The sequence below is a fragment of the Anguilla rostrata genome, chromosome 14, assembly GCF_018555375.3.
Source record: "Anguilla rostrata isolate EN2019 chromosome 14, ASM1855537v3, whole genome shotgun sequence".
NCBI lineage: Eukaryota > Metazoa > Chordata > Actinopteri > Anguilliformes > Anguillidae > Anguilla > Anguilla rostrata.
The window spans coordinates 26,118,593-26,146,555 of NC_057946.1; the positions used below are offsets into that span (position 1 = coordinate 26,118,593).

The 27,963-nt window shown below is 46.5% G+C and overlaps 1 long non-coding RNA gene across 1 annotated transcript; it reads right to left on the minus strand.

Moving 5' to 3' along the window:
* Positions 1-27,894, minus strand: LOC135239725 (uncharacterized). The gene is made up of 2 exons (XR_010325468.1): positions 27,141-27,894; positions 1-584 (listed from the first exon to the last, which is right to left on the minus strand). It is a non-coding gene; the product is annotated as an uncharacterized LOC135239725 (long non-coding RNA).
* Positions 27,895-27,963: the final 69 nt, after the last annotated feature.

Below are 27,963 nucleotides of genomic sequence, written 5' to 3' on the forward strand. Positions count from 1 at the left end.
TTAGAGATAGTATAATTGATTTATTTACTGCTTTTAGATTATACTCATATATTATGACAGCATGATGAGCTTAACTGTGAAAATAATACAACTGCACTTGCCATAATCAAGGCCAAAACTAAGGTTAATTACTGAACAGGGATATGAATATGAATATAACCTATATAAACCTCTCCCATTAATGTATACACAATACAAAGTACAACCATAACCTCATATAAATATTAATCTGAACTATATGAACCACTCTCATTCACGTATATTAACAGGAATATAAACAGTTTTAAAAAAAACAGTATTAATATGCATGATGACTATGAATATTAATATCAATATGAACTACACTAACTGTGGGAAGCAGAAAGCATTTCTAAATGTCATATGGGTTTTTCGCTGACTGTGACACAATGCAGACATCTTGTAAACACACTCGTTTTAAGTACACAGCAGCACATCTGTGCATGTCTCTCTATAGCGTGCTCGTCTATTAACAAGTGAAGTTCACCGTTTCGTTTCTGACTGCCAGGATGGAGGATGCCCAAGTGTGATTCCTCCGCTGAATTTCAGTTCATCTTCAATCAGTTCTAGGAGTTAAACAAGCGAAATAAACATTCAGCACTGCAAATAAAGAGAAAAAAGCACAGTACATATTTTAGCAATAGCATTAGCAACATCAGTCTGGACAAAGGCAAGCCAGAGCTGCAAGCTTCATTAATCTCTTTCAGTGTAGCTTTAGCAGAGCCATAGTGTCACCTCCTGCTGAACAGAAAAATCAGTGTGAAGAAAATGACTAATATCCAGATCTGGTGCTTGGAGGGGTCCTTTTGCTACCAGTGGACATGCCCTGTTACCCAGAATTCACTTCACTGGCCAAACCCCAAATACCCAGGATACTTTGTATTCAGCATACCCTCTGACCCAAAATGCACCTCATAACCATGTTTGTTCCTGTCAGTCTCCCTCCTAACTCTAAATCCGTTTTAAACTGGAAACCAAAGCCGAAACAAAGCAAAGAAAAATGTTTTTGTCATTTAGTTCTGAGTTCTTTTGTGTGCGATTGCTTTGTTTCTAAGCGACCGTTTTGGAAGTTTTCCTTCTGATATATCCTCCTAAGACCAGGACAATTCATTTCTGTCCCCAGTAGGGGACATGAGTCGCTGAGCTTAGTCTCAGAAACCATATCTTCCGCTATGCCGAAACCTATACTGCAAGGGACATTCAATAAAAATAAAAATAAATAATATTTTTTGAAATATTTTCAATGCCACACATTTTTGTCAGCCAAGACACTTCTATTATGTCAAAAAAAGTTTAGTTAATTTTTTTTTTTTTCCTTCTGTTGGTTCTCGTATCTCTCAAATCACCTACACAGCTGTCAGTTGTGGGCTGTGGATTTTTTTTGCGAAGGACGACGGGTCATTCTAATCCGGAGAAAGCACACCGAACGAGCCGCAGGAGAATCATTGAATTAGTCACGTTTGCTCCGCTTTAATTCGCCCCCGAATTTCCAGCTACAAACAAGCTCGCGTGCTGCTGCTCTCCTGCCAACCGACGGCAAGTCAACAACCAAGAACCGAAAAGAAAACCAAACCGCAAATCCATCAATTCCCCACCACGGTTTATTAGGGGAAAACAATTGTCTTTGTTTCATTTAATGCGGTGAAATTAATTCCTGAACGCCTAAGAAATTGTATTTGCACAGCGGGCATTTTCTGCCGGTGGGCTTTCTGTCGAAAGCGGAGCGGATAATTGACGGCTCGCGAGCGTACCTGCTTTCCCCGGCACGCCAGGTGTCTAATAACCGCCACCGGAGCACGGCCGCGTTCAAAGCCCAAGGCATTGTGGGAAGGAAAACTAATCTAACACCGCGGGGGAAAGCGGAGCCCGTCCTGTCGCCTGACAGCGGCCCGGGGAGGGGGGGGGGGGAGGGGCGGTCCGGTGGCGAGGCGAGGGGCGGGTTTCGCACGCGCTCGGTCCGCGTCGCACATTTCGGTCTCGGTTTATTTACGGAAAATTGAAAGTGTCACTCCGGAGACGAGGAGCGGGGGGAGCCCAATCGCGGCGGCCCCGTTTGGGGGGCGACACGTCGCTCCGACCCGTCGCCAGGCGCACTTCCTCCGGCGCTCGAGAAAGAAAAACGAACGCGGCTCGAGAGACTCCCCCCTCCGGCTTCCCGTCCGTCCGGATGACCCGCTCTGCCGCGCGGTCACGTATCGAGGGGAAGATCTCCACGGCAACCTGTCCCCTGTCCGTCTGGGGCACTGATCCTCTATCTCTCCCTCAGATTCAAATTCAAATACTTTATTGGCATGACATATTTAAAAATACATATTGCCAGAATGTAGTGATAACAAAAATCAACCATTGTAAGCATATATACAATTTTTTAAAAACAAGCAGGAACAACAATAACAGCGTATAACTGCAACAACTCTCTCTCTTTCTCTCTCTCTGCATACTCGCGAAGATCTGGGGGATCTCAAGTGCCCATATTAAATATGTCAAATATTCAAGGCTGCAGCAGCCGATTCAAGGCTGTGTATTTTAGCATAAATTAAACACTCCTGCGGGCTCTTCAGTCACCACTGTTTATCCTTGAGCCTCACTGCTGTGTGCAATCACCTCTAGGGCTCGACTCTCAGCAGAAGACAGTCAGATATGGATATCCTGTTTACAACGTTACTGTATACAACTGGGGTGGATGGGATTATCACTGTGTGAATTTACTGAATAACAGGCATTGATCATTCTGCTGAGATAGTGTTATAATCAACCTGCTGTAACACAAACTGTGATTTGGTCTGCTGGGTGGTGATGTACTTATAACCTGCTTTAATGTCATAAGGTCACTGAATACTCAGGACTCAGTAACTACTGCATCCACGAATCTATTAAAACCCGACCCAACGGTTCGTCCAGAATTAATTCAGTACCGAGTCATTAATTTAATCTTTAACAAGGCCTTCAGTCCTTTAGAGTCTTAAATGTAATCTTGAGTCAAGACTCATTTTAGCTCGGGACATAAATCAATAGGACTCGTTTCCAGCCGAGGCGCTTGTTCTCTGTGTAGTGACAGTCCAGCCCCGGGGGGACATAACGGGGCACAGCCGGGGTCAGCGGTTCCCCCGGGCGACACGTACACAAGCGCAGGGGGGCGGGGCCTGCCTGCGTCAGCCGCGCAAGAAACGGGCGGCGGTGTAGTATAATGGGTAAAGAGCTCGTCTTGTAACCTAAAGGTCACAGGTTCGATTCCCGGGTAGGATACTGCCCTTGTACCCTTGAGCAAGGTACTTAAACCTGCATTGCTTCAGTATATATCCAGCTGTAGAAATGGATGCAGTGAGAAAGTATGTGTAAGTCGCTCGCTGTAATGTAAATGTAATGCGGTCTGCCGCTGTAGAAACCGCACAGCTGGCGGACCGTGCAGTGAAATTAACGAGGGGGACCGAGGGGAGACTGAGAGGAACGAGTGAGACGAGCTCACAGTGGGTCAGTCAGAGCCGATCACACACACTGAGGCCTCTACTGGAACAGCTGGAGAACAGCGCAGAGTAAAACCCGGAACTGCTCTCTCTACTCCAGTCCACGTTCCAGATTCAGGAGCGTTCCGGGTTTTACTCCGTGCACTTATCCAGCTAACTCATTAATCCAGAATCCTGATGCGGTATATTCAGTGTAAACCTGCCCGAGATTAAAAGTCTTAATTGCGATGCAGTGGTCCTGGGGACCCACTGTGTTTTCTAGTTTTTGATGAATTAGGATTGTTAAAAAACATGTTTAAGTTCAAATATAATTTGCCTTAGACATAATTTAACACAAAACAGGCTTAACTCATAACCATTTGCTTTGCATATTGAGTTTTTCCACAAATTCTTCCATTTCAGTGTCCTGGTGTGCACTCCGTCAGCAATGAGAGCCCAGCTGATTTCACCTGCCAGCCTATAACAGAATCAATTCAAAACGTAACCTTCTATAAAAGACTAATTCCTCATACGGCACGTTAAATGCAATTAATTCGTTGGTTTATCTGACTGACTGAATGTCCTCAGATGTGAATACAGAACACGCATTCTTCATCGCGTGTGCAGCCATTTCACACATAGCATGACCTTAAAGAGAGCAAATGACATTTGTAGCGATAATGGTTGGAGCGAGAGCCATCATACGCAGTGGGTTCCCAGGGACGAGGCCGGGAACCGCTGCATTAGCGCAAGCCGTATCTAGCCTCTAATGAAGTCCTCTGAATGGTCCTTCGTCATCGTACAACTTGATTATCCAGTTGCGTAGCGGGAGACAGCTGTGCGAATTAAGCTCGGTCTAATAGCAACGCCGTTAGCCGCCGCGCTGGGGTACTTCCGGAACCTTCTCATCATTAACCCAGTCACGATCCAACACCGACGATGATGACAACGGCTTCTGCAAACTGATGGTGATGGTAACGATAATGAGAACGATGACAACTTGAGTGTTATTCGTGAGCTGTAAACTCCGGGTCACGGACATCAGTCAGTCAGTCGCACACATTATGCACACTCTCACACACGCTCGCACACACACACACACACACACACACACACACACACACACACACACACACTCTCTCACACACGCTTGCACACACACACACACACACACACTCTTACACGCGCATGCACACATACACACACACTCACACACACTCTCTTACATGCGCACGCACACATACACACACACACACTCTCTCACACGTACACACACACACACTCTCTTACACGCGCACGCACGCACACACACACACACACACACACTACACACGCTCTCACACACACACACACACACACACACTACGCACGTTCTCTCACACACACACACACACACACACGCAGACACGCACGCACACACACACACACGCACACAAACACACACACACACACACACACACTCGTGCTCACACAGCACGCTGAAGCTAGCGCAGGCGACAGACAGGCAGCCGGCGTTCTCCTCGCTGAGGTAAGCGCGCCGCCGCAGACGTGGTTCGGTATTCGCAGCGGAGGCCGTTTGTTGTGAGAGCGGCGTCTCCTGGCGGAACGCCGAGCGGCGAAAAGGAGAACCGTCGCTCCGAGGGGACGGGGGGGGAGAAAAACCCGCCACTCCTCCTCCACGCTCCTCCTCAGCGCCTCCACGCCTCAGCGCCTCCACGCCTGCCGTCTCTCCTGTGTGCAGCCTTTCAAATGAAAAGCCTGAATCCTGATAAACACCCAGACTTTTATTTATTTATTTTTTCGGGCCCGTCAGATTTATCACCCCAGTGTGTGTGTGTGTGTGTGCGTGCGCGTGAGTGTGTGTGTGTGTGTGCGTGCGTGAAAGGCATTTTTTATTAAGAAGTCATTTCCTCATGGGGAAGGGACCAGAAGGGCTAATTCGTCCAGTCTTTGAGGTAGCGGTAATTTGTTTTTTTTCCCCGCACGCGCGCGCTAGCCTCTTCTGCTCTGACGCGTTTGACGCCGCGGTCGAGCAGACGCGCCGATCCCGGAGCGGCCCTAAGCAGAGGAGCCCGGCTCGCGTCGGACCCGGACGCACCGACCCCGGCGCGGGGCCCTGAGCGTCTTAGCGCTCACAGTCCGACCGGGGTGAGTGATTCAGGGGGGCGGTCGGCGCGAACTCGTTAAGCGAACGGCAGAGTAGTTAGCACGAGGCTATGGGCCGCACGTCTGCACCGTGCCGAACGGACAGAGCGCGGGAAAGCTCTCCGCTCTCCGCCGTTCTCGCGGTCTCGCACCGCTCACCCGCCACCAAAGATCGGAGTCAGATAAACCGCTACGACGAGATGCCGTCCGTCCATCTTTAATATCACTTTCAGCGGGCGGCGTACGCTCCAGGCCGCGCGGCCGTCTGATTAATCACACGGAATATTACAATTAGCGAACAGCGGCCATTACGGGGAAAAGGCAATTAGGGAGGAATGTCAAACTAATTAAGTCTGGCGAGCGCGAGCGGCGAGGTTACGCGGGGGGGGGGGGAGAGATTAGCCTGCCTGCTAGCGTCACGCCGCGCGCGTTCCTTCCTCTTTCAACCCGACGCACGCGAGTTACGCAGAGATTCTGAGCGATGTCGCGAGCAGAGGTCGCCCAGTCGCACCTGGTGACGTTACGTCACGAGTCGTTATGTAACGTTACTCCCGGGGCGCCGACCGGGGGGGTTCGGAAACCCAGAAAACGAAGAGGCCGGATAGCGGGAAGCACCGGGGCCGGGGACGAACCTCGCGGATGTTAAACCCGGATGGGAAAGGGGCGGCCATTCCGTTTCTCGGCTCTTATTAAAAACACAGGCGCTCGGCCGGGGCGGGGTTTTACGCGCGGGAGGGGGGAAACAAACGGTCCGCGCGCCGTAATTCCTGCTCCCTGAACTCAGAGGCTTTAACGCTGGCCGCAGCTACACGGGCGCGCGCGGCTGCAATCTGTCCTGACGGAAACCCGCGCGCGGGTCCAAGCATCCATCACGGCAGCGGTGAGTAATAAACCTTCGCTTTAGGGAGCGGTAATTGCGGTGTTGTGTGTGTGTGTTTTTTTTTTTTCTTCCTGTACCTGCACCTGCATGAGCTATTGGATGCGCGTGCATTAGCTTTCCGTTTCGCAGCTTTATGTCCAAACACAACGAACAGAGAGAACATTAAAAAAAAAGTAAAGGAAGTAAAAGAAGCTGACGTCTTACGAGAGAGGAGGCTATTCCAGCTGGAAGTTGAGAGAGAGTGTGTGTGTGTGTGAGAGAGAAACAGTGAGAGAGAGAGTGTGTGTGTGTGTGTGTGTGTGTGAGTGAGAGAGAGACAGAGAAAGAGAGAGAACACGTTTGATTAAAATAGTTCATTCTGAGGCCTGTCTGTAAGACAGGGACCTCACCACCGCACGCCTCGCTCTCCTCTCGCCCGTTCGGCCGGCACGCGCTGTCCTCGGCCGTCTGCCCCCGCGCGCAGCCGCCGCTCCGGGGGTCAATGGGAAATTGATTTGCGCAGCGCCGCTTTTGGAAATGAAAACCTCTTCAAAGAGAACGGCTGCGCCCGCGCTTCTGTCTCCCGCCTCTGTCAGAGATAGCCTCCTGAACAGAGAGGGGTGCGATCTGCAGTAATACGAAGCAAAGAGGGCCTTTCACGGGCGCTGTGATAAAGGACAGAAATGACTAAAATGAACTCCGCACTTATTTTTATTGAACCTCTGATGGAAAATCGTTCGTGTCAGGAGAAGAAAGGCATGATGAGTATCTTTAGATTTATTGCATTCTGTCACTGAACAGAGGCACACATACAATCTCTCTCCCACACATACAAAACAAAAAGGTACGTACATATAAAACGCAAGCGTGCGCTTGCGCAAACGTGAACAAACTCACATGCACGCCCTATCTCTCTACATGCAGGTACACAACATTAATCACAAACACTGATAATACACACAAGCTCAGCTTCTCACCCCCAGAGATATTACCATGAAGTGCCTCTTTATCAAGTGTAAATACAGCACTTCAAGGGGGCAAAAGTCGAATGATATGCCGTAGTTTCCACCGCTCTACCTGCAGCAGTTATCCGTGGTGTAAGGGAGTGTGAACTCTGGCCACCTGGCCCCTCCCCCCCGAGTGCTTTCACTTCCAGGTCTAGTCTCCCGCCTGTTCTGACCCTCCTGTCAATCACGAGAGGAAAATAAAACCTTTGTCATTTGCAAGGGAAAGATGATCTGACGTTCGTCTGCTGTGCGTTTCAAACAGACACAAGGTCATAAGGGTTATGGAGGTGACACGCAAAGAGTGGATTTAATTCGCATTGTCATATAAGCGCACAGCATCATTAAATAAGACTTCTGCAAGACGTTTACGGTGGTTTCCCTGGTGAAGGAAGTGATGTAATTCTAGATATGTGGAGTTTTTTTTAGCAATGCTCATTTTAGCTCACCTCCTGACTGCTTGATATAGGCCTCAGGAGAAAAAGGCACCAGCCAGCGCTCACCTAATGATATTTCAAGCCATTCCCTGCATATTCATACAAAGGGCTGTGGGCACATGAAGAGATGGGGTTTCAGCTCACCTGGGTCAAATACGTATTTGTTTTGGATTCAAATACCTTTCTACGCTTTACTGATCTTGTCTGGTGTATTGGAACCAATGAAATATTCTCAAAAAGTGCAAACCCCGCCTTTTGGTCATATTCACAGGCTCAATTACACCAGGCAAGATCAACAGAGCACAGAAAAGTATTTTAATCCAAAACAAATACATATTTGACCCAGGTCTGGGTTTCAGCAAGGCCTCTCCTGAAAAAACAAAACAAAAAAAAACCTACTGATAATCACAGCGAAAGGACCAAGGCACAGGCAAGAAACTACGAAACAACCAAGACGAAGCAACACCGATGAGCTTTATAGCCTGGACACCATGACCTGTTGAATGACGGTGGTCATAGGACCCCATGACTCTTCGTCACAAGGCACATCCGCGAGTGCAGATTCCGAGTGGATGACTAGGACCAGACCTGGGTCAAATACGTACTTGTTTTGGATTCAAATGCTTTTCTGTGCTCTATTGATCTTGCCTGGCGTAATTGAGCCTGCCAATATGACCAGAAGGCGGGGTCTGCACATTTTGGAAGTATTTCATTGGTTCCAATACACCAGACAAGATCAGTAAATCGTAGAAAAGTATTTGAATCTCAGACAAATACATATTTGACCCAGGTCAGGACCAGAGGGGAGACATCCTGTACAAAAGGCACAAAGACTTCTTACATAAGACTCACCCAATAAACATGTAAGTCGTGTATTACGTGACTCATACAACGATTAAACTATTTCACATCTCCCTCTCCCTCTCCCTCTGTCTCTGTTCCTCTTTTGATATTAGCACAAGCTGGTAGCCGTAATTGAGAGATGTGTACTAATTAAACTCTAGGTTTCCAGCCCACAGGGTTTAAGCTGTGATTACAGGCTGACATCGCTGATCCATCGAGAGCTCCTGATTGGTCCTCTCAGAGGAACTCGCCTCACCTGTGTTTGACGTTCCTCTGCCCCTGAGCAAATCCTACTCATGTTCTCAGACCTGTGCCATTAAAGTCAAGCAACCGCTCTCCGCCTCTCTCTACTGCTCTCTGACAATCCGCTCCCTAACTCTTCTGTACACTGCTCCAAAATACAGCCTCGCCGCCTTACATTCAGATATACATCCGCAATACACTGATACTGTACAGCGATACGCCACTCAGATATACTGCTTCAATCGAGAGCCTACACTGCTCCTATATAACAAGACCATGTCAAAACCTAGTATATGGCTGGACCTAACACACTTCATCCGGCCGACCAATGGTGTAACTTCATAACTCGGCCGACTAATGGTATAACTTCATCACTCAGTCACAGACATTTGCGTTTGTAGGGCTGGCCCCGCTGTTTTGGTCCAGCCAAAAAATATGCTACTCCTGTACAGGACACTCAAATACTGTTCCAGTCCCTAGCACTCCAATGTACCTCTCCGTCTCAATCCTTAACACTCAAATATACTGCTCTACTGTCTCAATCCTGAACACTTCCATATAAAACTCTACTGCTCCAGTCCCTCTATGTTCTGATCTCTACGCATTACTGTGTCAGGTTAAAATAGGAGTCATCGGTAAGAGATGATGGAGACCCGGGGGATGTCTGAGACACAGACTGATTTCCTTCTGCCGCAGGGCATGGGGCACTTCTCCAACAACAGAGGTGGAAATTTAAATTAAATATGGCCGCCGCGTTCCGCACTCCTCTCTCAGTTTAATACGAGACAGAACCGACAGGAAACTCACGTTCGGGAACGGTTCGCGGCCCCCAGTGCAGTGGCGTGTTTATAAATGCTGATGGTGTGTGTAGTGGGTGTGACGCAGCCTTGAACAAGCAGGGGCTAAATTACATTTCATTTCTCTCGGCGTGATTTTGATGCATGAGAAACCAAAGAGCCTGACAGAGAAAACATACACTCTGGCTAATCTCCCACCAATTATACCTTCACCATTAACACTGACATTTTGAAAAGGTCTTTAGGAGCTTTACACTGCGGCTCGAGAAAAGAGGACAGCCACCCCTGTCTCCTCCGGATTTAAAGAATTATTTCATGAGTAGCATTTTACAAGAGGCAACTATACATAAAAACACAGATATTACACCACTGCACCTCTGTACAGAGATATTACACCACTGCACCTCTGTACAGAGGTATTACACCACTGCACCTCTGTACAGAGGTATTACACCACTGCACTTCTGTACAGAGATATTATATCACCACATCTCAAAATTAAAAATATGACACACCTGCTCGTCAGAGATATTACACAGCTGCACCTCTAAACAGATATATTACACAAATTAAACAGATATTGCACTATTCTGCCTCTCAGTTGAAACATCTCTGTTTAGAAATGCAGAAATGTAATATCACACCACTGCATCTCTAAACAGATATATTACACAAATTAAACAGACATTTCACAAATGCATCTATAAACAGAGATCACACCACTGCATCTCTGAATATAAATACTACAGTAAATGTCAATGTGTTTATGTAGTGTACTCTTTTTTAACATCTCCTTATTCTGTTGCCATTTATGTTTTTCTCACTTGCACCGCTTATGTACATTTTATACGGTGCTTCAAGTCTATAAAAATGGAAATTCTTCTTGCTTTTTTTTTTTAATGCACATGTTTGACCTATAGTCCGGCAGCTCAGGCAACCATATCCCCCAATGAGAACGCTCTTGCTTTTGCGAAACCTTCTTCCCACGTCCGCCTCTTTAAACCGAGCGCAAATTCATCGTTCCTCTCCTCCTAAATCCCCAGCGCTCCGCTTTACATCTCCGGAAGCCTGGCCTCGGACGACAAAGCCCCCGTCTGCGGGCGGACGAGAACGCTGGGAAGCAGGCTCTCCTCGACGGTGGGTGAAGCGGCGGCGGCGACGGCGGTTCAAGACCGACGAGGCGCGCCGCCGCGCGCCTACGCTCCGGAGCGAGCGGGCTTTCGGCGAACGGGGAACGTCCCGGCGACCCGTGTATTAGACGCGCGTGCGCTCTGACCGCACGCTCTCTGACGTCCGCAGGACCGACGCAGGTTTCCGGTCAAAGGGACGTCCGGGCGGCAGCATTCCCGTGAATAGAGCACCGCTGCTTCACTTCAAATTCCGGCTCTGGTGGTATTCAGCCAAAAAAGCTTCAGGAGTTTCTCTGTTCTTACTCTTCAGTGTCTCAGATAAAGTGTGTCTTCAAATCGTCTCTCCTACATGCTACGCACATTCATATGGGTTATGAGCAAGAGAAATAGCGTGAGACATGTACAGTACATTTGTGTGGGTTTGACACGGAATGCCCTGGACATGTTCCTGACATGTTCCTGGGTGTTGGGGAGTAGAGCTCCTAAACTGAAGTTTCATGGTAGTTCTACACAATGTAGCACTCACACCTGCAGCTGTCTGCTGTACTTTTCTTAAACCCTGCTGCTACATCGGCTCTGATTGGCTGCCAGTTAACAATTACCGACTGCATTCACTGCCCTGATCGTCACTGAATGCCATTTACAGTCTTGATCGTCATGGATACCATTAAACGACCTCATCATCACTGACCACTGGTTAGATGTTCTGTTTGTGCCACTCTGGAACTTGAAATGGATCAGCGTTAGGTTTCAACGGGTTTTAAAAAAAAAATCAATCTCAAGATTCCACACAGTTTAACTGTCGCAGAAGTCACTAAGATGAGGGTCACCGCGCGCTCACAGCTACAGACACGGGGTTGTTTTCGGATCTTAAAATCTTGAACCACCAGAATAGGGTTTTCAATGCCAGTGGGGCGCAGTGGGGCGCAGTAAAGTGCAATAGTGTGCAGTGAGGTGCAGCGGGCTGCAGAGATATGGGACGGGGGCAAAGCGGGGGGGGGGGCGGGGGTGAGATGGAGGGGAAGGCAGTGGCTTGCAGCGCGGTGTCTGGTAAGACGCCCTAGATAAGGGCCTTGGCTAATTCAGCACGCAGCACAAACACAGAAATAAAAAAAGAGACAAAATGAAAGCGCAAACAGCATGCAAGAAATCGGTTAAATTATTAAATTCCAGGCGCCGTTCGCATTTCGAGCAGATTGACAGCTGGCCGCAGTAAAAACGCATTTCCGGAACGATCTCCAAGGGGCTATCAAACGAGGCAGGCGGCATTTAAGACCGTCAGCCCGCGAACACGTCCAATCGAGGAGGCACAAAGCAGAACGCCAATCGAGTTTTAAATAACGCGCGCGGTCGAAAGAGCGAGAGAAAGAGATTTGTCAGCTCGCGGCGGACGGTGATAAATCCACACCCACCGAGAAATTTACGTCCTTCGAGCCGCAGCAGAAGCGCCGCCCGCCTGCCTCCGATTCGCAGGCCCACGGGGCAGGGGGGCGAGAGTGGGCGGGGCAAGGCGAGATGGGCGGAGCCAAAAACAGGACGCCACTTCAAAGCGGGTAGGCCTCCGCGCAAAACGTCAGAAGGTTCGCCAGCTCACGCGACGCAAGCTCCTCCAGCAGGGGTGCAGGTGCCAGGCATTAACGGGCTCAGTCTCTGAGGCAGACGCATTTGTTTTCTTAATCTTCCCAGGTGTTTATGTAATTACTTTTATTCATTCTCTCCTCGCGTTTGGCATTCAGAGCCGCGACTCACTCCAACGGCCTTTCCCCCCCAGAGAGACCACTGCCTCTCTGGGGGAGACTGGTGGCTGACACCTGCATTGTTCCTGGGAAACCATGGCGCGCACACACACACCTGTGGGAGGTGCTGTAAATGAGGAATGGACCAGCATCATTCTTAATTTATTCAAATCCCATTTCGTTGGACTAATCCGTGGGATGCAGATGCGTGTGCACCTCGCACGGTCGGCGTCTCATTAATGAAGCCAGGTGTTTACCTGCAGATTCTGTCCCTGGTCCGGCATGCTTAGAGCCCCATGATGATGATGTCACTGTCTGAGCTCATCCTCACCTGTGGTCTTAAATGGACCTTAAAGAACACAGGTACAGACTGACCCGAGTCAGAACATGTCCCCGCACAGTTCCAGACTATTCTGGGCTGTTCCTCTATTGGTACCACGTTCCTACAGCACTGACTGCATTCCAACCATACTGACCATCCAGAGAACACACAGGGTTGTAGGAAACAGACAAGCCAACTCCTACTTTCTGGACAATCTCATACACCATCATGCTTGTACACACATATTCACATGCTCACTTACACCATACAGACACCTTTCACATACTCTACAAACACACAGCCAAGCATGAACTCAACACACAAACAAATACACACACCCGCCAGCCTACACATACACACAAGCATACACAAACAAGCATCCGCATACATACATTCATACGCACCCACACGCACGCATCCATGCATCTAACCCCCACACAAACCAAACAAACCAACACCACCACACACCATAACACACACATCACACCAACACACACCAAACCACACACACACACACACAAACATACACATACACACAGGCAAGCATGCACATGCATACACACATGCGCACGCATACATGCATACACACGCATGCACAGGTGCACACACACACATACACACACACACACACTTCAAGGGTAGGGTCTTCAAGAAAGTGTGAGTGATACCCCCTCCGCAATCACCACTTCCTGGCGAAACCTGAGGCAGGGAATTATGGGACGGTAAAACAGCGAACCGACCGAGCGGCCGACGCGTTTCCGCGGCGCGGGGCCGGGGCTGTTATTTATTAGGGAGCGCTAAGCGACCCTGGGGCTCGCTCAGAGCTCCGGAGTCCGCGGTCTCATCCGCTCGCTCGCTCGCTCGCTGGCCGTCGGGCCTGCCGACCGCGAGGAGAAATTAGACGACCCGATTACGCAGGCCGGGGGGGGGGCGGAGACCGGCTTTATGAAATATGAAATAATACGCAATTAATAGAAGCCGCGGCGGGTTATCTTGTCCAGCCAGCAGTCGCCCTGTAATGGAGCGAGTCGGCGGGCGCAAAGCTGCTTATTACCTTCTATTTTTTATATATTTCTTGTATTTGGGGCTACGGGCTAAACTTGCCGATAAGCAGAATTAAGTTATCGTCCCCCCTCCCCGCTCCCCCCCCGCCCTCCCTGCAAACCTATTATTTTTTCCCCACCGCATATTAATTGGGGACGGCTAGGCCGACCTTTGGCGGCGCAATTAGGTCTGATATTTAGCAATTCAGACAATTCCACCCTAAAACAAAATCTCCTCTACGGCGCCAACGTGTGTGAAATGGGCCTCTCGACACGCAAGACCCTAACGTCTACGGAACGTTCCAGAAAGAAAGTGCCCTGCAACATTCCAGAAACGTATCACATGACGTTCTTAGCAGCTGTGTGACTCATGTGAGGTTGCTACATTTTCTGCAACACATTCTTGATTGACTGACAAACCCAGGGATGTGCTGGATGGGCTTGATCACATATTTGCCACCCTCCAGTACAGCCAACAACTGACTGTTGCAAAATTTCACAAAATCCCAAAAACCAAAATTGCTGCCATTAAGTTACGATTCGCATAAGAAAATGTTCACAAGGAATTATAGACAATTTGATATGTAGGGATATTTGTGGGATTCATTCTTTTTTTGCTGTTTTAGGAACGACACACAAAAAAATAATAAATCCCCTCTCCACCACCTCTGTGTATTTTAAATCGCTCTTCGGTGATTCGAGTGCTCCTTTTGACCATTTTCCAGCGATGCGGGGCATTGTTTAAGGGCTGACTCAAATCAGAGAGTCCCAACGCTGACGTCCCGCTGACAGCCCTGGTGGAGGGATGATTTTAGGAGAGGCAGCCGGACGGGCGAGTTGTGCCTGCAGTGCGGGAATGAGGGGGAGCAAAGTTGCCATTTTTTATAATTTTGGGGTTTCTGTGTGTCTGCTGAGCGGCGAGAGGAGGCGGTTTGAGCGGTCTGAGCTGCGGGGGACTCGCTGCAGCTGTGAAATATGATGTGGCTTCAGCGCTTGTAAACAGTGTCCTCACAAGCCACCGCAGGGCCCTCTCCCTCTCTCTCTCCGTCTCCCTCACTCTCTCTCAGTCTCTCTCTCTTTATATGTCCCTCTTTCTCTCCTTCTCTGTCTCCATCTCTCCATCTCTCCCCCCTCTCTCTTCCTCTCTCTCTCTTTCGGTCTCTCTCTCGGACTCTGTCTCTCCCTCTCCCTCTTTCTCCCCTTCTCTCTCGGTCTCTGTCTCTCTTTCTCTGTCCCTCTTTCTCCCCCTTTCTTTCTGTCTCTGACTCTGTCTCTCCATCTGTCTCTCTCTCTCTCCCTCTGAAATTTAAATTTAAAGTGCTTTATTGGCATGACTAAATTTGCATCTGTATTGCCACAGCATGACAAGGAACATGTGAAACATGTGAGACAATCAGTAATAACAGAATAATGTGACGGTGTATATACGTGCACACCTACAGGTACACACACATCCTGTTTCTCTCTCCCCCTTCTATCTTTCTCTCTCTCTCCCCCTTCTTTCTCTCTCTCTCTCTCCATGTGTGAAATAAATGGCTGCTAACATGATAATGTTCCAACAGCGTCACAGAGGAACATACACACGTCTGCACACGCACACACACACACAAAACACACTCAGCCACATTCAGGCACACACACACACACACACACACACACACACAAGCACACACACACTGATAGTGAAACAAGCACCACAGAGAACAAAGGAATTCATTTCTAACACATTAATTCTTATCTGTAGAACAAATTTCAAAGAGATGCTCAAAATCACAAGGACTACAGGCATGGAGAAAGCATCCGTACGATTCAGCTAACACCATTAAAGCAGAGCATAACAGAGACCTGTGCTCAGCTACTGCGCTTGCATCAGAGAGCACCGTCCGAGTACTGATTGGAGGGCTGAGCTGGTCCAGGTTCCGTGGAAAGTACCGGAACCAATCACGCGTCCCGAAGCCCCACATGCTTGGGGCCATGTCGTGGTTAGTGGGAGGGGCTAGCGTAAAAGACGCAAACACATCTGCTCTTCACCTTCGCTGGCCCCTGCAATACCGCTACATACGCGCACACACAGCTCGTTAACAGAGCCGTCTTCTCCAGAAACAGCGAAATGCCTTCATTTAGGCCTGCTTTCCCGATCAGACTCCTCTACGTATAGACACCCACCTCCGCGGAGGGTAAGACACGAAGTCCCAGGAGCACAATACATCATTAAGCACTCAGTGCAAATCAGGAAGCGGCTTTCCTGCATATACACCAATAAATATATGTGGTTGCGTTTGTGTGCGTGTGTGTGCGTGTGCACGTGTGAGTGCGTGTGATTAATCGCAATGTGCTTTGTACTCTCAGCATGTTTCCATGCTCTACATAAACGTACTATAATATCATTATTGCCATCATTATCTTTCAATTCACAAAAATTAAAATCCATCTTCAGTGTCTGCGCTGCTCTTTGTGAACTGTTCTCTAATGGTCTCATTTAAGAGGGATTTGTATTAAATAAAACAGAAACTTCGAAATTCGTTTTTACTTTTTTTTTCCAACACAGGGATCATGACACCCACATTTTCGCATGCAAATCAGCTGGGTAGGCTTATCAAATTTCATCAGAGCGCCTTTCACCTTCCACAACGTAGCAAATCCATCTCGCCACTGAATCAACAGAATGAAATCTCATTCCATTTCGCCCATTTTCAGACTGTACAATATCTTTTGACATTTATGCCTTCGTTTCTGTATTTATAACCACTCCAGGTGTTGACAATAAGCATTTATCAAACTGCTTAAAGGGTGATGCCACGGCCATAACTCAAATTAATAACCGCGGAGGACTGTTCATCATCGCTGCCGCCCATCGCAAGTTATCGCCGTCCCCATATTTCCTCTTACAATTTAAGCACCGCTAATTTTTCACGTTACCCGATTTGCGCGACAACACAAACAAGATTTGCCGTCCCCTTTGAGGGTTCTGTTCTCTGCTCTTAAAATTTGTGGAACTGGATAACGGAACGGTAGTCCTCGGAAAAAGGCTTGTGACCTTTTCGGATCGTTGGGAGTCACGATCGTTAAGCAACGCTCAGCATTAGTGAGATCGGCTCGTCGCTCTTTCATCAAACGTCACAGGGGCTTCGTAAAGAGTATATAAAACACTAACAAGTGTGCTATTACCGCTTTATAAAGCCTTCATAAACGGCTGCAGTGCCTCGAGGCTCCTGGTGTGTACGATACAGCGAAAGCAAATGTAAAATTGCTCACATTTCAACTCTCTTTTTAAGCCACCATAGGCCACATCATCTGCTTACGGCCACTTTATAATGCAGCCAAAGTGTCCTTCTATATAATAGCCAAAGGTCGCATATTTCCTGTCTGGCTTATGCAGCTCAAATCATTGTCTAGGCCAGAGCACTCTCACGCATACACTTCATAGCAACTGTTCCCTGGCTGACTTTCCCCGCTTGCGCTGGCAACCCAACAGCCTTCCAAAGGACTTACATCCGTGGCCTCAGCTTGCATACGTCTGCTCGTTCCTCTGTAAACCCAGCCGTATGTGCCGTGAAGCAGAGCCGCAAGCTGAGCGCTACGGCGGGTATTTCACCACACAGCTGCTAACTTCGCTAAGTATGACTTGCCAGCCGTTTGCTAACCCGAATGCATTTAAAAATAAATAAGTCGCTGACTGCTACGAGCCAGTACCGGTTTGACTCTGCGGATCGAATTTTAAAGAGCTTTACGAGAGCTAAATGTTGAAATTTTAAAGTGTAAATATTTTCTGACAGCTTTTTGGACGTAAATAACGTGAGACCTTGTCAGAACATAATTACATTGTGGGAAGGGTAATACGCTAAGATGTGAACGACAGATTTGGTTTGTGCTATAATTTGGCCGATTTCACCTTTGACTCCCTAAAACTCACATTTCCTGGCCAAAGTTCTAGTTGCTCTTGGCTGAATGACCGTCCAAGGCATCTGTGTGTCTCATATGCTCATAAATGATCTGCCTGTTATGTCTGTTTTGTGAGTATGTATATTATCAGCTTTTGTTACATATTTATATTGGCTGGTTTCAGACCAAAACCATAAAAACTGCTAGTATTGGCTCGGATCTCTTACAGAGATTAAACCCATCAGGAGAATGAGAGAGAAAATGAAACCAGGTGAGATTCAGCTTTTTCTGGCACACAGATGATACATGCACATTTTAATCAATACCCATAATGCACGGCACTAAAATCCCAATTTCCCAAATGAAAAGCATTATTGGGGTACGATTTAGGCACTGTAGAGGGTGTACATATGTGGTAACACACCTCAGAAAGAGACTTCAGATCATATATTTGAAAATAGCTCCACTTCGTATATTGAACAGTTTAGATCTACAATAAATTTGAAAAAAGGGAGTCAATTCTCCTTGTCGACTAGAAAATGGAAAAAGGCTGAGGCTTATTGTGTTTACTGCTGGGAAATTGATTTAATGTAAATAATAATCAAAAACATTTGAAGGATGAACTATGAGCCACAGCAAATTCATTGCAAAGCACTGCAATGCAAATGAATACACTTTATTTACAATGCAGACGAAACATTACGTTTTTGTGTTTTCACTGTGTGTGTGTGTGTGTGCGTGTGTGTTATATGAGAGGGAGACAGAGATTCACAGAGAGACAGAGAGAGAATTCAAAGCAGATCCCCCCCTCCCCTCAACTCCACCCCCATCCCCATCCCACTCAAGCTTATTACCTCAAAGAAAGGACAGACTCTGTAAACAAAATGAAATGCATTAGACAGCTTTCTAACTTCACCACAAGCAGATTTTTTTCTTCTCAAGCCATTTATCTATAGAATATGTGTTAACATAATTTGGCTCATTAAACTGTTTGGAACCCAAGGGCCTAAATCATTTTTTCTAAATAATGTAATCTTCAGGATCTTGGGACTTAGGATAAGTCTGAAAGACTGGTGAGGAGCTGCTTTGTAATCTCGCAGTCCCGCCTCCCCAGGGGATGAAAATAAAAGGGTCGCAGTCACACACTACACTACAGGCGGACAAAATGGCCGCCAATAGGAGCTCTGATGAGGTTAATCCCCCCTACTGATTTCCAAACAGGCGTGAAGTGATTTTCCCTCCAATGGCTCTACGGTCCAATCGCACAGTTGCACTCAGAACTGCCGAGCAGATCATCTACCGCTTGTTCAGGTCCATCTTTGAATACTCAAACGCAGCACGAACGTCATTCCTCACTGTCCCCCCTGCCCCCCCGCCCCCCCACCCACCCAGCAGCCTTACCCAATGCCTCTCTGGTAATGCCGGCCCATCACAGGGTTTGTGATTCATACCGTTTACGAGATCGATCTAAATTTGATACGGACTAAACAAGCTACTGTAAAATCTGCTGAACTGTTTTCTCAGTTTGATGCTTTTATTAAAGAAAAATAATAATATAGCACAGACGCATATGCACACAAGCACACACACACACACACACACACACGCGCACACGCACACACACAAATACACATAAACCCCCTGGCCCCCGTCTATAATTTCATAAGTCATAAATCTTGGGGCAGTAAAGTTCATCCAGTTGGTTAAATCCAATATCGTGTTAGCATTCCTAAATATTCAGCATTTCCTGCAGATGGTAAAACTTGCAACACGATCCAGAAAGATAATAACAGCAATGTCAAGACTCTTCATTCTAAGGTCCTGTAACAAGCCTGACAGACAAGTTTACGTCCTCTACGGTCAGAATGCAATTCATTTAGGTCACTGGGCCCCAATCAATAAAGACCGCTGCGTGTTTGATCATCGCGTCCTGATCATCAAGTTCACTCCCTGCACGGTAATGTATTGAGACTAATCTACCATAGGGGCTCGCTGCATGAATCCATCCCAACCCACTCACCTCCTACCAAAACATTTAAGAGGGAGATATTAAAGTCTACTGAAGGCAAACTGCACATCTGGAGTGACATCACAGGTCACATGTAGGTCAAATGTCTCTCACAGGCACACATTTTTTATTCATATTTTAGTTTAAGTGTTTTACAAATAATACATTTACAACAACAACAAAACAATAATAATAATACTACTAACAATAATATTATTACTATTGTAGTAACAACAACAATAATAATAATTTTTATAATAAATATTAATACATTAATGTAATTGTTTCTGCAGTTAGAACAAGGAGGGAAACAATATTTAATGATAATAACAGGGAAATGAATCTGATGAAATGACTTGACCTCGAATTTCCCTTCTCTGTATAATCCCAGGTTAAACCTGGATTTTGTTTGTGCTATCACAGTCATCCTGTTTGCTTTGCTTCCACTAAGCCGTTTGTGTTTCCTTAAACGCAGCCAAACTATAAACCATAGTCACAAAAAAAAAAACCAGGCTCTTCACAGTCACGGAGAAGAGTAACATTGACCCGCACCAATGTTTTCGCAGAAACGTGAGATTATTTTTCGCTGAAATCCTTGGGTGTGATGAAAGAGAATTTGTGCCAATAGATAAATAACCATGGCCAAGAGAAAGCTTCGCCAGTACCGGCTCATTTGTGCTCTATTATTCCCGCAAAAAGACTGCAGCTCCCTACCTTAAAGACAAAGCCTGATGCTAATTACCATCAGGGCTAATTTACTGTTACAAATCCACACTTACTATGGTAATTACACCTCCCAATTAAAGCCTATTAGCACAAACTGCATCAGCAGAATGTTGATGGTTTTAGATTACAGTAGAATAAGCCGTCGGGAGCATCACTCTTCAGGAGCGTGCGAAGATAGCGGGCCGCCGCTTTCTAATGAGCTCGCTCCTCGGGCCGCTCGAGCTCCCGCCTTCGGATAAATCCCCCGCTCCGACCACGCTACGGTTCAGCCTTCAGTAGCCATGCATCAATGAATTCTCACGGCCAATATTTTCACAAAAGGGGGCTTCTCGGTTGTCCGGTGAGTTCAGTCATGCCACAAACGCAGGCCGGGGCCTACAGCCGAGCCACTATAATTATGAGCCATGTTACTGGTTGACTACAGCCAAGACTATAGCAGAGGTGGGACATGATTGGATGCCTCAGGTCTCTGTTGCATTAGTTTTGCCCAATAGCATGCCAGGCACCCACAGGCTAACTGCTGTTGTCTGTACACCTCTCCTGTGATTTTCTAGGTCTCTGTTACACTCTGTGGTCTGTGAGGTGTGAAATAGCCCCTCGCTAACAGACGAGAGCAGGGGAGGAGTGCACATGCATGAACGGCAGGCTCACAACATTGTGTGGGTCGCACAGTGATGACTCAGAGGCTGTACGCAGGTGTGGGTGGCATAGTGACAACTCAGAGGCAGCACACAGGTGTGGGTCACACAGTGGAGAGTAGGGGGGGGGGGGCAGGACTAAAAGCTGCAAACTTAAGACAGATTGGTCTCGAGACAGAGTTTTGGGTTGCGGTCTTGTTCTGCAGTCTCTGCAAGACTCAGCAGTTTGAAGATGTAATGAGATCATGTAATTCTGTGTCATTTTCCTCGCTGAGACAGCTTATTGCCTCTTCTCTGAGAGAGACCTACTTCCATAGATTACGCCCCACCGTTCCACCTCACTTCAACCGCCGTCTTATTAAAGACCAATCAATACATCTCGTTCAGAACAGAAGAGGCTTAATAATCACATCCTACTTCAGTAATCAGCCACTTTATCTCCTCGCTCACATTCTTCCCCCCCGTCTGACTGCTGCAATACAATCACACGGTAAAGAGCCAAATTAATGGGAAAAGAACAGACCTGACAAATACCTGCGCAGTCGAAACGCCGCGCCCGCCGTAAAAAAAAATCAATTACCCTTGAAAGAATTAAACTGCGAGAGACATTTTTCATCCTACGATTTAATTCCATCATGACAGCCGCGCTGATATTTGGACTTCGCATTACATTCTCTGATATTACATTATCAAAGATCAACATTAATATGTGCCAGCATTATCAAAGATCCCCATTAATACACGTCAACTGTGATAAAGATCCATATTGATACATACGCTAAAACATTAATGAATGCCTTTATAAAAAGCTAGATAATGAGTATCTAGATTAATGAAGATCCACATCAACAAATATAAAGATCTACAAAACATCGCAATTAATAAATTAGGTTGACATGTTCAGGCCCATTAGACTATTATTTTAAAAATATGGTGAGAAGCATAGACATATATAGATAAACCTTTATTGATTCCAGGAGGGAAACACACGCACACACACACACACAAATGCACAAAAACAGACATGCACACACACACACACACACACAAGAATAGACAAACACGCCATTAGACGTTCACAGCAATACGACAGAAATGGACATGGCACGCACCAAATGCACAAAACGGAAGATTAAACGTACGGCATTTGACTGCCATTTAGAGTTCCAGCAGCATATTAATTACGTGCCATTTTGGTAGACATAAATGTGGGGGACAGCTGTGTCTTCGGCCCGCCTCTGCAGCAGTATAACATAGATTCATATTCATGTTCATATTCACATTTAACGGCGTCACCGTCTGCTAACGCTGTCAGCTGCTTGCAAGCGCTGTCAACTACGTAACCTGCTTGTACCGCTTGCTAACGGCTGTCCCGCTCTCCTATCGCCTGTCACCCGCTTGTAACGCGCTGTACCCGTCTGCTAACGCACTGTCACCGCGCTCTGCTAACGCACTGTCACCGCGCTCTGCTAACGCACTGTACCGCGCTCTGCTAACGCCGTCACGCGCTTCTAACGCACTGTCACCGCCGCCGTCAACGCACTGTCACCGCGCTCTGTAACGCCTGTCACCGCGCTTGCTAACGCATGGTCACCGCGCTCTGCTAACGCACTGTCACCGCGCTCTGCTAACGCACTGTCACCGCGCTCTGCTAACGCACTGTCACCGCGCTCTGCTAACGCACTGTCACCGCGCTCTGCTAACGCGCTGTCACCGCGCTCTGCTAACGCGCTGTCACCGCGCTCTGCTAACGCACTGTCACCGCCCCTACGCACTGTCACCGCTACCTCGTAACGCACTGTCACCGCCGCAGCACGTCACCGTTGCTAACGCACTGTCACTGTGCTCTGCTAACGCACTGTCACTCTGCAGCACGTCACCCCTGTAACCACTGCAACCGGTAACACCTCACGGCTGCTACATGTACACCCCTGAACACTGTCACCGGTAACCACTGTCACCCTCTGCACCAGGTACCCCTGAACACTTACTGCGCCTGTAAACACCCTTAATCACTGTACTGCGCCTGTAACCACTTATCTTACTGCAGCACAGGTAAACACACCTGAATCACTTACTGCAGCACAGGTAAACACACCTGAATGACTCAATGTTGCACAGGTCATACATAAAAACACCTGAATCATGCTGAGTCTCAGCAACAGCATCACAAGCCATTCAAACCGAGAGCACAGGGCCACATGACTATTTGTGGATAAATCACATCAAGCCAGAGCAAATATTATCGCCCCTTCCCTGCACTTATCTCCTGTCATGGTAGCTTGGCTCAGCACATCCTCCGTAACGCTATGAATAACAGTTTTGCGTTCCACAACACGGGAAAGATAATAATCGTCTCTGAACCAATAAACCTTATAAGAGTCCGAGAGGTTATGAAAATGAGACTAACAGCGTGGATATGAAAAATATTCATAACTAGATCTGCATTAAAATTCTCAGGGTCACGCCGGAATACAGACTTTCAGTTTCCGCGGAACAGAGGAATATGAAATCAGCAAAAGCCTGAAAATATTCCAAATCTCCACAAACAGTAAGCCAGAAAGGACAAATATAATGTAACTGGAGCAATTGACTTCCTGGAATTTAAATGACTGATAGATAGCATGTGCAAGGCTAACCTTGGTACTCACACACTTGGGCACCATTGGAAATTAATCATCTTTTTTTTCCCCAATGGTGTGTTTTATTGCATTCTTTTGTTAAAAAAAAATCTTTTTTTCTTTCTTTTTTTGAAATAAGGACACAATCCAAGTCATAGCTCTCAGGAGTTTACAGAGGTGAAATTCTCGCCATTAACGCTGGCAGCAAAAGTCGCCTAATCATTCAGGGTGTTAATATAAACAGTCAGAATTTGCTGAAATCGAGCCCTCCCACACACTCGTACCAGAGACTATCGCTCAGGGAAAACAGACAGCCAGAAACAATCACTTCATATTTTCCTTGGTTTTCAGTTAAAATACAACCCTGAATATTCTCTTCTCAGCCTAACGCCCTGTAGTCTAAAATGCTGCATTCTGCCCTCGCGTCTGCATGGGAGGAATGTTGTTTTTGGACACCGGGCATACGCGTAAAGCACATTAAACCGGACAGCAGGATTCCCGAGAAGAAGAAAAAAACCGAGGCTCCCGTTTCGAGAGTCGGGGATCTGCACCTCGTCTCAGCTCGAATTCTACGTCTTCGCCCGACCCGCGTAGCGGTATGACATCAACACCCTTTTTTTATTTTGACCATAAATCACTGTGACTGTATTCTAAAGCGCAATGCAGTGTATTGGCTGACAAGGCACACTCACAGGAAGAGATATCACAGCATGGCTGTTTATTAATGAAGCTCTCCAGAGAAGGCACTGAAAGAGAGAGAGAGAGAGCTGCAAGCAGTCGGGTTTTTCTGATGCAATTTAAATTTCCATCACATTGACTCCATTATTTATACTGCTAAAGTCTTACATTCGCGATTCAATTTACATAAACTTGATCATCTGCTTTGCATAAACTCATCTGACTGCATCTAAAAATCTCATCAGAATAAAACATATCGGTTTTTTTCCAGATGACATGTAGCTTAATTTGTGTAGTTCGGCATAAAGATGAACTAAAATGTCTCCTTTCTGTTATACAAGGGGTCAAAGTACAAAGCATTCTTTTGTAAGCTAATACAGTCAATACTGAACCTAATAAAACTAATAAATTTAAACCATTTGTAGAGGCGACCACTGCAAAGAACTCTGGATCCTGTGTGTGTGTGTGCACATGTGTGAGAGAGTGTGCATGTGTATGTGTGTATGTGTGTGTGCGCGTGTGTTCAGATCTTTCAGGGTCAGGTCCCAGCTGGTCTGAATTAGACACACTGCTTGATTATTTATGGTTTTCACCAACCCAGAAATATTGCCTATTAAAGCAATTAACATGAAGTTACTGCAGTACTCCAGGGCAAAGGCTTTTCTGCCCAGAGAGCATCTTAAGATACTGGCTGAACCTCACAATGATTCACAATAAAACCATGTTTGTACAGTAGAACAAATGGTGCAAAATAGTTATAGAACAAAATAGCGATGAGTTTGTCATCTAGATAACCTTTTTTATTATACTTCACGCTTGCAAAGATTAGGGTTTTGCTGAGCTTGCTTTAGTTGTAGTCAGTCGTGTGCTTTTTATATTATTTTACATTATTCTCATTCCCATGAATACAATATAAATTAATCTACTTTGTGAAAGCACTATTGGAAAATGATGAAATGGGGAAAGGTATACCTATGAAACACAGCCTTTTTCTCTATATGGTATAAAATGCTGTGTATGTTTCATCCTGAATAAACCAAGCAGAACGTAAGGTAAATGGCTATCAAAGAAGTAAACTATATAGTTAATGGGACACTTGGCATAGGGGAATTTCCATTAGACCAAAAAGAACGAGGCATCGCAGATAGTCTCACAAAAGTCATCAAGCTTCAGCTCATACTGGAGGTGGTTCATTGTAAGAAAGGAGCCTGGCTTACATCGATGGGATTTTCTAAACATTAGCGTTATGAAGCAAAGTTGCAAAGCACATTCATTGCATCGTTGCATTTTCCAACGTCGTTACGCATGGGCCTGCCATGTTGCAATGCTGGATTCCAGAGCATCGTACGAAGGTATTATTCCTTCACCGCTTCGAACACAGTATTGCAAGTGTCCCATAAGGCCCCAATACACCGTGCCAACTTTCCTGTAAGCGGTGGTGTTTTTGACTAACTATAATGTATTGCTGTAGACTAACTTCTACAGCAATACATTATAAGTACCGTTTGATAACAACACAGCATGTAAGGTTAAAAAATAAATTGCCAAAATATGGTGTAATAGGCTGACACGTTGCACGGACATGCAGGTGGTTTGAAAAGTTAGCTATTAAGACCAGGAGTCAGTTGTCTGTAAGTCGGCTTGTGGCTCTGATGAGACAACCAAGGCTGCACTCACGGTTCGTCGAGCAAGCACATTAGCCGATATTTATAACCGGCGTCCTTATTCATGGAGCTAATTCTACACTTCTTCCTGATGGCAGTGCCATAGCTTTAATTTCACACGCGGAGTTCCCTACATAAGTAAGACCGCTTCAGATTTCCCCTCCCGTCCCCACTGAACAGTGAATCGATTTAAAATCAGCTGGTTCAAATGTTTCATTGTTTTGAAAAACTTTTATTTCCCCACCACAAGTTACGGGTTGGCTAATTGATAATTGAAATTGGTCATTTGAATTGATTAATTGCACGTCCTGGTTTCTTGCAGTGATATTCAGAGAGTGCTGGTTAAAAAAATGCTATCTCGACCAAACTTTCGCAACAAAGGCTAGAAGACTTTTCTTCCTTTCCCCAGATAGCTTTCAGCTCAGATAAAAACATATATAAATAAATAAAGATCTGGATGATGCCCAGCAAAATCAAACCAAGAGTTTACAAGCATTAAATAATTCATTGAGATCCGCATCTCACAATCACCCGGCATGAATGAAATTCAGAGAAAATCATTTTTAAAAACCTTCTGAAGACAGATGATCAAATCCAGCCTTTCAGAAGGATTTGTGTCTATCATCAAACGTATACAGCAACTTAAGTGTTACGCGTTATCACCGGTGCCAGAAAAGCACTCTCTTCTCCGCGGGGGGGGGGGAGAAGAGAGTCATGCCACAAAAGAAATCTGTTCCATTGCATTTCCACTGAAGAGGAACAGTCTCTCAACAGCATGACTCATACGCTCAGAAAAGGACGCTGAACGCAGCCCCGTTGGCCTCCGTTTCATCATGGCCAATCACCTGCATGTCTACCCAAGCTTTCACAAGCCAATTTTCACAGAATAAGGCAGGGTCTCACCGTTTCAAATCAAATCAGCCGTCTCTCTGCACTCCGACATCGCTTTCGGCCATGACCGCTCCACTGCGCTCTTAATAAGATTTCCGCGACACCTTTAAACGAGGCGCAGCGCGCAAATATCAGCTGATGAGTTGTTACGAAAACACAATGGGCCCGAAGTTCCAGATAGAAGTGACAAGAACGTCATCACTCTTTGCACACTTAGCAACAACAGCGGTGAAATTCATTACAGCGCATAGCGACGCCGGGATGTGGAGAGGCGCAGCTGCAGTCAAACTTCAATCATACTCTCGCAGAATGTGTTTGAATTAGCGAAAAATATCGCAGCTGTGTTTAAGTACAAGTCTTGGGTTTTTTTTGTTGTTGACATTTTTAAAAGCTGTAACTGGTATTATCAGAGATTGTTGAGTATGGTCAGGTATGGTCAAGCACTGTCGGGTGTGCTAAATTACAGCCATGGATGGTTGTAATAGTGTGGCCTGGTCTTAGTGTCCCGCGGTAATAGGCTGTCTGTCTCATTAGCTAGCGGGAGGGCATAGAAAAGAGATGCTGTCTCCATCAGCCACACTGACATTAACATGCTTCTTAACTGTGCCACAGGGAATGTGCATCGTTAAAAACACCACTAATTAAAAGGCTGAGTGTTGTTTTTGCTGATATTACTCTGAGGAGAGGAATGTGTAGGCCTACATACTCAGGGAAAGCCACTGACCATGTGACTCTTCTGCTCAAATGGCATATCACAGAGTGTCTGGTGCTCCTCAGCTGTGAACTGCCAGATCCTCACAGCTAAGAGTGAATAACCTCGTTATTCATCGCAGTT